The sequence below is a fragment of the Colobus angolensis genome, unplaced genomic scaffold (genome assembly GCF_000951035.1).
Source record: "Colobus angolensis palliatus isolate OR3802 unplaced genomic scaffold, Cang.pa_1.0 Scaffold7, whole genome shotgun sequence".
Classification (NCBI taxonomy): Eukaryota; Metazoa; Chordata; class Mammalia; order Primates; family Cercopithecidae; genus Colobus; species Colobus angolensis.
The window spans coordinates 28,005,380-28,017,572 of record NW_012120709.1 but is presented as its reverse complement, the minus strand read 5'-3'; the positions used below and the strand labels follow the sequence as shown (position 1 = coordinate 28,017,572).

The 12,193-nt window shown below is 48.1% G+C and overlaps 1 protein-coding gene across 1 annotated transcript in view; it reads right to left on the bottom strand.

Annotated features, from left to right (window-relative positions):
- SORL1 (sortilin-related receptor, L(DLR class) A repeats containing) overlaps window positions 1-12,193 on the bottom strand; it is a 161,888-nt gene that overhangs the window by 145,369 nt on the left and 4,326 nt on the right. The window contains exons 2-3 of the mRNA XM_011926987.1: window positions 10,182-10,188; window positions 7,620-7,745 (exon numbers count right to left, since the gene is read on the bottom strand). The gene's annotated coding sequence lies outside the window, so the exon portion shown is untranslated. The remainder of the gene's footprint in view (window positions 1-7,619; window positions 7,746-10,181; window positions 10,189-12,193) is intronic.

The window sequence follows — 12,193 nt, the reverse complement described above, 5'->3', positions numbered from 1 at the left end:
AAGATAAGCTTCTCCTTCTTGCTGTTATGCCAGGTGACTGGCAGCTCCGGGGACCAGGCTGCCACTGTGGCTGGCAGGCTCACTCTGGGGCAGAGCAGGAAGTGGCTCTGGTGAGCAGGGGCCTCACCTTACCTAGCTTCTGCATGGATGAGTGAATCTGAACAAGTTAGGCTGGACAGTGGCTGCGGCTGAAATGAAAGAGTTCCCTGGGGAGAAGGATCCAGGCCATTCAACCTAACACATGTGTGCTGCATTCCCACCACGGACCAGACACTCAGGAGCTGCCACAAAAACCCGAGACGCCTTCCCTCAAGTAGCCCGAAATCTAACACGGGAGACAGACATGTCCAGGGCTAACCATCAGTCAAGAGAAAGTGAGGCTGAATGAGAAGCCATGACCAGAGTCCTGTGATTACCAGTCCAGGCTGAGAGATGAGAAATGATTCATGGACGAGATGGGCCTTGAAGGGCAGGCGAGACACCCACAGGGAAAGAACATTCCATGTCTAGGGTGGCGTGGGTTTAGGCACAAACAGGGAAAAGAGATACAGCATGGGTTTGATGAGAGTCTTGTTTTTCTGAGACAAGGTCTCACTCTGTTGCCCAGGCTGGAGTGCAGTGGCGCAATCATGGCTCAGTGCGGCCTTGACCTCCCCGGGCTCAGATCATCCCACCTCAACCCCCCAGGTAGCTGGGACTACAGGTGTGTGCCATCACACCCAGCTAAGTTTTCGGTTTTTTTTTTTTTTTTTTTTTGTAGAAACAGAGTCTCGCCATGTTGCCCAGACTGGTCTCAAACTCCTGAGCTCAAGCCATCAGTCTGCCTCGGCCTCCTAAAGTGCTGGGATTACAGGCAGGAGCCACTGCACCCAGCCGACAGTCCTGAGGGCCTGAGAGAAATAAATGGAAAACAAGGCTGGGAAGCAGAGATGATGTAAGGCCTCGCGTGCACACCTGGCAAGGCCCAGAGGCCAGTCCCTGCTCCTGGAAGAATGAGGAAGGCTCAGGAGATGATGAATCAGAAACCAGAGCAACAGGGACCTAGTTCTACCCACAGCCAGTCATTGACATCCTAGAAGTCAAGCAATCCTGCAGGATAAGCCCAAGGACACTTTCTCTAATGGACTCCACCTGACCCAGATCAGTCTCCAGCTCTGAAGCCTTTCAGCGCCACAGCCTCTGTGTGGACCAGCACTTTGCACTTGTCTCACGCTGCTTTCAGATGCTCTCACCCCTTTTCATTTGCACTCTCTCCCCAAATCCAGACCATAAACTTCCCAGGGACACATTTTGTGGATTTACGCTCTCCTGTTTCCTCCCCAGCAACTCAGGTAAATCTCTAAACTCTGTAGAAGCCTCATTAAATCGAACTGGAAAAGGTAGTAAATGTTTTAAAAGCAAAACCTACAAGAAAATCCAATGTTATAAAAAACAATTATGATCCTAAGAGGATCATCATAATTTTGGCATAAAAGTATTCCCCAGAAATAACATAGTCCATCTTCCCACTCCCAAACCACCTAGGTTATCGGGGAAGGAAGCATTCTCAGTTTGAAAAGATTTCCCCAGAAATCTGCTCCATGGCTTCCTGCAGCCTCACACTGGAGAATCTAAAAATCATGCACCCAGTCACAGAATGTATTATTGTCCATGGCAATAGCTCAACATGTTCAAGAGCACTTACTATGTGTCAGGCACTGAGCTAAAAGTTTGGCACGCCCTGTCTCATTCAGGGTTCACAGTGACTCAGTGCTTTGGATATTACTGTTATACACTCTCTTAAGAACGAGGACACTGAGACTGAGAGTGGTTTACTGCGCAAGGTGACGCAGGACTAGGCAGCATTGACATCAATATCTGACTTGTTCACATCCCACCTCTTAACAGCTCTTCTTCTAACAAAAAGGCAAAATTTCCTGAACTTCATTCATAGGTCTTACCTTGTACTATTTAACTCATTTGTGTGCCTTTTCTCCTAATCCACAGCACCCTCTCATTTCTCCTCTCCAACCCCAGCCCCTGATCGTCTCAGGCCTTCATTCTCCTCTGCTGGCTCCTTGGTCCTCCCCACTCCCTACGCTCATGTAACCTCATTCTTCTTCTATCCTTTGCTGCTAACCTTGGCTTATCCTTTCAAAAAGCTTCAACTACCACCCTTAAGAACAAGCACGGGGCCGGGCAGGGTGGCTCACGCCCATAATCCCACCACTTTGGGAGGCCAAGGTGGGTGGATCACTTCAGGTCAGGGATTCGAGACTAACCTGGCCAACATGGCAAAACCTCATCTCTACTAAAAATACAAAAAAATAGCTGGGCATGGTGGTGTGCACCTGTAATTCCAGCTACTTGGGAGGCTGAGGCACAAGAATCGCTTAAACCTGGGAGGCAGAAGTTGCAATGAGCCGCGATCGTACCACTGCACTCCAGCCTGAGTGATGGAGTGAGACCCCGTCTCAAAAACAAAAGAACAAGCATGGCATGACTTGTAAATCTACAGTCTAACCCTGACTTCTTACAGAGATTCCATTTTTGTTTACCTTCTCACCCTCTCCACTTTTGATGGGCCAAGATATTTTACTATACACAAAACCTGAGTTCTTCAAATCTTTCCCAATAAAACCCAATTCTCCCTCCCCACGTCCCAAGTCCCCTCCCTGCTATGCCTTCTCCCAGCCCCACTCTACTCACAAGCAGAGATGGGTTCCACTCCAATCCCTCCCTTTGGCCCTCAGTCTCTATCAGCCACCAAACCTGTTTTGTTTTCCTTTAAAATCTTTCTCAAAACGCATGCCTTCCTTTTTCCTCTCAGTGCTATTGGCACGGCCCACGTCTTTACTAGAGACTAAGCAAACTGGAGGCAGGCAATGGGTTTTCTTCATCCTCATGTCTTCCAGGGCCTAAATGAAATACTTAGAGGGTGATACTAGGTTTGGTTGAGCAACTGAGCGACTTCATGCCTACACTGCTACAATAGTTCCCTTTCTAGACTCTTCTCTAATCTTTCCCTGCTAAAAGGGAAAGTCACGAATATTGCCAGAAGACACATTTCCCTAAAGGACACTATTCATTTACACCCCTACTCAAACATTCTTTCCTAGCTCCCTTCAGCCGGCAGAGCAAAAGACAATCTCCATCTTCAGACAGGGGCCTGTTTGACATTGCACAGCAGCTCAGTACAAACTCTTCACCGCTGAGAAGTGAATCTCCTCGCCGTCCTGCACAGAAACCACATTTTGGCACTTTGCAGTCTCTGCTGACGCCCTTCTCCCGCTTGAGGGCTCCTGCCAGCTCTGCTCTACTTACCGGGGTCACATGCCCATCCTTGAAGCTCGTATCTAATCCTAAGTACCCCACGAAGACTTGACTTCTATGATCCAACCTCATTTGATTCCTCTAGCTCTATTATTTGTAGGTTACATTCATCACTTGAGCACATGGTACCTCATGCTGTGATATAAAGGGTCACATACACACATGTTAGGAAGACACGGTATTTCACCCTGGCTTTTAAGTCCCTGTGCTGCCTGGCTGTCAAGTTTACTGGAGGTCAAACCTACAGACTGACCAAGAGCTGACCTACAAGGTGCTTCCAAAACTATGCAATTTCAGGAGTGCCTTTGTGTACCCCAATCTCTCCAACCCTGTTTGCAGTAACTTAATATTCCAGAGGAGCTTCCTCCTTTGGTTTAAAGCTGTGTTTCCTCTGAAAGTACAAACACCTCTGGAAAGAAAACAAACTAAGCTGGAGAATGTATCCACAGTCTGTTAGCATAAGTGACTTTCTCCAGTTTCAAGTGGAGAAACCAAGAGTCCAATGAGAGGAGGAAGGGAAGGGAAGGCAACGAAGGAACATCCCTCCAGAAGATGGGAATTAAATTTCACCTAGGACCAACCTCTGCCTGGAAAAAGTCAGGACTGGCTCTTGCTTCTGCTGAGGCTGAGGCTGTGAGCCCTAACCGTACATTCAGTGGCCTTTTTTAAAAAGCCCCAGATATGCAGTGGTGCTAGCCTGTAGTCACAGCTACTGGGGAGGCTAAGACAGGAGGATCCCCTGAGCCCAGGAATTTGAGGCTACAGTGAGCTATGATTATGCCACTGCACTCCAGGCTGTATGGCAGAGCAAGACCCTGTCTCTATTTTTTAAAAAATTAATAAGCAAGCAAATAACAGCACCAGACTTATGTCAACACTGTCTGACCGATCTCAGAGGCCCCACAATGTTGGTGGAACTGCCATGTGGCCAGCACTGCACAATGGTTCAGGGCAGCACACAGGAGACCAAGAAGGAAGTGGGACTGCTGGCTAATGCAAAAATAGACCCAAAACTCACATGGACCCACAGGCACCATCTCCATCACAAGGCAAAGCCTCGGACTGCAGCTGGATGCCGTGCTAGCACCTTCTCTCCCCTTCCACAGGCATTCACACTCCTGGACATCCATACTGCCCTTCCCTGACATCTTAACCTTTCCGAGCAACCGCTAACATTCATTTCAACCATTTCAAACGCTCCTTGGCAGCTCACATTTTCACCTGGGTGATTTGCCTAGGCGGAGCGCCCTGCTGTTGACAGCAAGGCACCCAGCCTTGTGTGATTCTTCTCAGGAAGTGGTAGGTCTGGTGGGGCAATTTGCCTTTCAGGGGACAAAGGCAAAAGCAACAAAAGCAATCAGCACTGTTAAGAGTCATCACTTCCTTCCTGAGAGTCTGGTGGGGTGTGAGGAGCAGCCTTCTCTGGGGAATTCGAAACTATCTAGACAGAATGCTGCCCCCCTAACCCACTCAGCCTGTTCCAGGCCTGAGGTCCAACTGTCAACAAATTCTCCAAGAAGGCAGCCTTTTTTCTCCTGACTTCTCCATCCCCACCAACTCCAAAGAATATCCACCCATGAGAATCTAAGACGCACCACTCAAAGGCACACAGCACTTGGGCTGCAAACTTGTCACCCCCATTCCATTGTGCAGCACCTAAACTCCTTTATTGCAATCGCCCTCCAGTCTCCCCTTGCTCTTGCCCCAAACACCATGGCCCCTGCTCTGCTCCTTCTCCAGATCCAGTGCTTCCAAAGCTCCGGTCCTCTGCCTGCACCAACCCTCCTCCTCCAAGTCCAAAACATCATCTGTCCTTGTCTTCTGGCTCTTCAGACTTGTGACCTTAGCGGCTGCTCATCACAACCCACAACAAGCAGGAAGGAAGTCGGAACCTACCTATAGACATCTGTGCACTGGGGGAGGAGCTGGGGAAGAGGAGATGGAGCCTGCCTATAGATAACTGTGCACTATGGGAGAAGCTGGGGAGGAGGAGATGGAGCCTGCCCATAGACATCTGTGCACCACAGCAGGCGGTAAGAAGTAGATGAAGCTGAAAAGAAAGATTCCAGAGGGGCAACAAGGCATTTTTGAGGCCACAACCTCTGCAAGAGTAAGTTCTGAGACAATGTGTAAATATAGTAATCATCATCACCATCAGATAAGTACAACCTAATACATTGAGAAATCCAGGTGTCATTAGCTTGGTGCAAAAGAAATGGTGGTTTTTATCATTACTTATCATAATATTTGATTAGTCTTTTTTCAAATTTTTTAAATTGACATACTATTATACATATTTATCGTGTAGAGCATAAGGTTTAAAAACATACACACGTTGTGTAATGGTTAAATCTGACTAGTTAACAAATGCTTTCCCTCTCATCGTTATTTTTGTGTGAGAACACACAATCCACTCTGCAGTTCCAAGTGTACAACACATCAGCAGGTGTAATTCGATTCTTGAGAGGCGGGGTGCATACGGATCCATCCACAGAAGAGGCAGCCATGAGCCGGACCCTGGGCAGGGCTCCTCGCCTCATGGAGGAGCCAAAGGCAAGGCAAGCAGCGGGCCCTACCTCCCTGTGGGAGTCCCAGGGGCCAGGACTCCAGGTCACACTGTGCAGTGAGGCAGAGGGACACAAAGGCTGGCTGACCCATTTATGGGGCCATTTCTCTCCAACACCACCTCCTTGCTTTTCATCTCAGAGAGAAAAATTACTCTTGTCACCCTGGAGTTAGGTAAGAAAGGGAAGTTTGCTCCTAACTGCCACTCCACTCTAAGATCATCAGGCAGAGCTGATATTTTAACAAGTATGTACCAGTAATGACCATTCCAGTTGTTAAAAAACAACTGCTCTGTACCACCTGGTCAACAGCCGCTGCCCTGAAACCCTTAAGTGACCCTCCCTAAGCCTACACCCACAATACTTCCCATGGCCGGGTCCCTTCCCCAGGACCTCCCTGAAATTCAGCAACTCAAAAGTTAATGCATGGCCCAGCAGGGGACGTCCAGGACCCAGCTTCCTCCGGACACGATTTGTTCTGATTGGTCAGTGCCTAAGCCACACCATTTGCTAAAGATTTTGAATGCAGCCCCTGCTAAGAGACCTCAGGCAACCTGAGAAGCCAGCACTAGGGCCTGGAAGTAGGACCCTGTAGATCTTGCTCACTGGTTGCTTTCTGGAGCAGAAAGCTTTTGCTACTAGAAAGTTTATCTTAGTTTTTCTACTAAGGGTCTTTCCCTAGAAGATCTGGCCTGGAAACAAACAAGGTAACACAAGAGCGGGGAAGAAAGCAATGAAATGCAATTCTCTGAGCTAAGAGCTACCCGACCAGCAGGAGAGCCTTGCCGGCTGCCTGGTTCCTGCCCTCCTACCTCCACCTCCCTGGGGGCCCAGGGTCAATGCTTCCTCAAATCAAATTGCCTAACTGAAGACACAAAGCCCCCAGGGCCAGCCAGCTGGGAAAACAAAGCAGGAGGCATAGCAATACCTGCTGCCTTGCTTTTCTTTTCCATATCGGTACAGGTTCAAAGGCAAGGGGAAGAGGGGGCACCAACACTCGCACACAGGTACCCACATGCACACAAGCATGCACACGCACACAGGTACCCACATGTGCACACAGGTAACCCCACACGCACACGGGTACCAATGCACGCACACAGGTATCCCCACATGCACACAAGCACACACAGGTACCCATATGTGCATAAGCACACACACGCAGGTATCCACGTGCACACAAGTACCTACACGCACACAGGCACACGCACACACGTACCCACATGCACACAGGCACGCACACGCACACAGGCACGCACATGCACACAGGCACGCACACGCACACAGGCACGCACACGCACACAGGCACGCACACACACACAGGCACGCACATGCACACACTCGCATATAAGCACACATAAGCACGCAAGCAGACACACCGATAGTGTCTTGGAAAACATGAATTAGACTGCAAGGTTATTCTCAGTGCGCCTGGGAAACAGTTGTGCCATCTGCGAGTCAGGCAAGGTATTATAATAGTTGGCTGATTTTCTGTGGTTTAGCCTGCCATTGTTTGTCTAGAAATCCTGCCTGACCAGTACTTGGCCTGCCTGATTGTGCAGAGACCCACCCTGAGAACAGCAGTCTGTCACAAACGCCCAGGTTAGCACAAAAACTCACTAGCCATCAGTCATGCTGCAAAGATCACAGACAGCGCCATCTCCTAGCACCCTCTTAAGTGCGGCAATCTTTCCAAAACCCAGTTCCACGAAGTCGGGACAGGCGGGATGGCCGCTTCCTTACCCGCTTGTTGTCCGCGGGGCTGTGGTAGAACTGCGCAATCACAGCTTCACTCCTATTTCCCACGCCAAAGTTTAACTTCTCTGAAATTTTCTTGAATGATTTTCCATAGTCGTAAGACACGTACACCTGGAACATAGAGACAAGGAGAAGAAAAAGAGTTGCTGAGAAACTGGCAGAAAGAAAGATCTCTTTCTTTTTTTTTCTTTTGAAGACAGAGTTTCACTCTTTTTGCCCAGGTTGAAGTGCAATGGCGCAATCTCGGCTCACCGCAACCTCCGCCTCCCGGGTTCAAGCGAATCTCCTGCCTCGGCCTCCCAAGTAGCTGGGATTACAGGCACCTGCCACCACGCCCAGCTAATTTTTTTTTTTTTTTAGATTTTTAGTAGAGATGGGGTTTCACCATGTTGGCCAAGATGGTCTCGATCTCTTGATCTCATGATCCACCTGCCTCAGCCTCGTGCTGGGATTACAGGCGTGAGCCACCGCGCCTGGCCAGAAAGATGTCTTTCAAACATCCCATCCTGGATCCTGAACATGGCTCCCATTAGTTGCCTGATAGAAAATGACAGATGTTACCAGATAACCCACAAAGGTGAGGCAGGGCGCCTCTATGTCTGTCCCCAAGCATGTGGGGGCAGAAAGCATGGGGCCCCTGCAGTCCCCACTGCCTGGAATACACAAGCCTCTTTTCTGAGGTCATGGCAAGTCCCTGGAGCAGGAGACAAATGATAGAAACAGTAATAACCTCCTCACCAGGGCTGAGGTAAGTGTTTACCAAATTACATCCAGAGGCAGGGAGAATGTGGCTAGCTGAGGGGAATGGTGTAGAGGATTTGCTTTGCCATCTGTTGAACGGTGCCCAAAACGCATCTAATTCTTCATTCTTCTGCTGGGAAGTTCTGTTTGTACAGCATTCCATACAAAAGAGAAGAAAACCCTCATGAGTCTCCACTACATAGCCCAAGAGACGGAAATGAAAGAGTGCTGAGTGACATGAAAATCCTGGGAGCGGAATCCCTTCGCCAGCACAAAAACAGTGTTTTATGACTCTGTAGCACTGGAGACGGTAACAGCAGCAGAATCCACGAGTGTGCCAATCATATTTGCTTCTCTATTGCACCCCAGTTTCTGGCTATGCAGTAATCACAGTGACAAAACATAAGAATGTTTGTCATTCCGTGAGTGCTCACCACGTGAAGATAAAGTACTAACCTCTTCAAATGAATGAGCTCCGATAACTCACAACAGCCCTGCATGGCAAGTGCAATTATTAAAATTGTTTTACAGATAAGACATCACGGGCTCATGAGGTTAGTCCCCTGACAAAGTAACACAGAAAGTAGGTAGCAGAGTGGAATTCTGACCTAAGCTGCCTGAAGGCCATTATCACCGCAGGTAACAACTAGGAGAACGAAGGTCTCAGATGTTTCATACCTACCTGTGAGATGTGAAATAATTAATATAATCACTGGGTTAAAAACAAGCCTGATAGGTGAATATATTAATAATAACTTAGTTATTTTTCAAATGATTCATGGAAAAGGGGATTAGGATGAGCATTAAAGAAAAATGAGGCCAGGAGCAGTGGCTCATGCCTGTAACCCCAGCACTTTGGGAGACTGGGGTGGGAGGATGGCTTGAGGCCAGGAGTTTGAGACCAGCCTGGGCAACAGAATGAGATCCTATAACTACAAAAAATATAAAAATTAGCCTGGCTTGGTGGTTTGAGCCTGTATTCCCAGTGAGTTGGGAAGCTGAGGTGGGAAGATCACTTGAGCCCAGGAGTTTCAGGCTGCAGTGAGCCACGATCACACCATTGTACTCCAGCCTGGGTGACAGAGCGAGGAAGGAAAGAAGGAAGGAAGAAAGGGAGGGAGGGAGGGAGGGAGGCAGGGAGGGAGCAGGTGTTCAAAGTAGAGCAGGGTGTATTCCCATCCTGGCTTGTCTGAATCATCAGCAAACATGTTTTGAGGGTTCCATTTGAGCCAGATATTGTCTAGATGCCAGACAAAGACTAATAAAAGACATAGTGTTTAGACACGATGGGCATGTAAACATGTCAACGTCTGTAAACAATGCCCTAAGCAAACACAAGGTATGTAGAAAGGGAACAGAGAGCACATGCAAGTCTTTAATACTTACTAGATGTTAAGGTTAGAAGAGGCCAGGACAGAGCCTCTGCCTTTATCTGGGTCAGAGTGGAAGAAGCTATTAGAACACACAGTATGTGTTCCCAACTACCAGATACACAGTAAGGGGCTGCCACAAAAGCAGCTTCAGAAATTGTGCAGGCTGAGAGTTCACGGATAATCTGAGTGGGTACAATGACAAAGTAGCACTTTCTCACTTCCATTCTGCTGGCCAAGAATGGACATTAGTGTCCTGGTTAGGTTCAAACATCACATGGAGCAAAATAATGACTTCTCAGGAAGGGAACTAAGGCCCCTTCCAGCTCTGACATCCCATAATTTGATAACCCCCTATGTATTTCTTCAGGGGCACGAAGGTGATAGTCTACATTAAGGTAGCATTTTTCAGTATGCACAACACGCCTTTACAAACATTCTCTCTCTTCATCTGAAAAACCAGAGTTCGTCGCACCTTTGTCTCTTTCAGTGTACCTGGGGCATAGCAAGCACTCAACAAAGATTTCTAGGATGAATAAATATCATTATAACCCAAAGAGCAAGTAAACAAATGTGATAAATAAATGAGTAGAAAAGAATGAACTGAATGAATCAGTGAGTCACTAAGAGATTTCCATTTAAGAGACACACAAAGGCCGGGCGCAGTGGCTCAAGCCTGTAATCCCAGCACTTTGGGAGGCCGAGACGGGCGGATCACGAGGTCAGGAGATCGAGACCATCCTGGCTAACACGGTGAAACCCCGTCTCTACTAAAAAACAATACAAAAAATTAGCCGGGCGTGGTGGCGGGCGCCTGTAGTCCCAGCTACTCAGGAGGCTGAGGCAGGAGAATGGCGTGAATCCGGGAGGCGGAGCTTGCAGTGAGCTGAGATCCGGCCACTGCACTCCAGCCTAGGCGACAGAGAGAGACTCCGTCTCAAAAAAAAAAAAAAAAAAAAAAAGAGACACACAAAAACTAAGATTCCCAGAAGTGAATGGCCAGCCCCAGGTCATACCATTAGGAAGAGACAAAACTATGACAGTTTCTTCCAATTCCATGTCCAGTTGTCTTTCTACTCCAACAAGTTACCTCTAGGAGAAAGTTCTCTTCTCCATCTTAATGTTTCTCTGCTAAGCAGGAAGGTCTTATACCAAGTCTACAGGCCAAGCACTGGAAGGCGTGCTGGCCGGCAGAGAGAGAAGACCCACATTAAAAAGCAGGGAGCCTCCCTGAGATTCTCAGCCATGCTGCTGCCATCGTGCACATGGAGGTAAAACCACCTTCACTATCAAAGAGCTCTTTCCTAATTCTCACCTACAAACAAAATCCATCTCTTTGGGTCTTCTACTCAATGAAAGTGAAAAAGCAAGTATGTAAGAGTCCATCCTGTGCCTGAAGGCCATCCTGAACCACTCACCAACTTTCCTTCTCTTGGCTAGGTTGAAAAATTCCAACATGACATTTTTATCCTACCTTCATAATTCTTCTTTCTTTCTTTTTTTTTTTTGGCGAGACAGGGTCTTGCTCTATGACTCAGGCTGGAGCGCAGTGGCACAAGCACAGCTCACCGCAGCCTTGACCTCCCGGGGTCAAGCAATCCTCCCACCTCAGCCTCCTGAGTAGCTGGGGTTGCAGGCAGGCGCCACCACGCCCAGCTCATTTTTTGTATTTTTTTTTTTTTAAGAGACGGGGTTTCCTAGGCTGGTCTCCAATTCCTGAGCTCAAACAAACTGCCCACCTCAGCTTCCCAAAGTGCTAGGATTACAAGCATGAGCCTCCGCGCCCATCCCTTAATTCTTATTTCTATTTAATTAGCATAGACTATAAGCTCCATAGAACAAGGACAATGCTTAAGGCTAGTGCACAGTTCTCTGCCTTCCTCCACACTGAACAGCCCAGAAAAGGCCTCTGCCAGTGTGCAGTTAGCTCAAGCAGATTGGTGGCTCCGTGGCCTCCACACTGCACCCTGACTTGCGCGTTCCTTTCTAGCTGTCTTTTCTTCATGGCAGCACCATGCTGCTGACTCACGGTCCAATACGATCTCCAGGTGAATTTGAGAGAACACCCCGGGCTCGCTGATCTTGTGCTTCTAGTTGGTTTTTCATCCAGACAGGATTTCTGCACTAATTAGTCCCCTCTGACCTCAGTATGATGCTACACCCTAAAGAGCAAATCAGCACAGGGGAGGAGTTACTAAACTGCCCAGAGTTTCTGGTGAGATCCTTTTTTACCTACAAAGATGGTCCTTCAAAGTGAGTGATTTTAAATTCCTTCCCTTGTACTTCAAAACTACATAATAATAAAAAGGAGGGAGAGAAAGGGGAGAAATAGATGATGGCCAAAATGTACAGAAAACATCCCCACATCTGGCACTGTTCTAAGTACTTTACAGCAATGTTCTCAAACTGTAATATGCCCATAGACTGCCCCCCCTCCACTCCCCCACC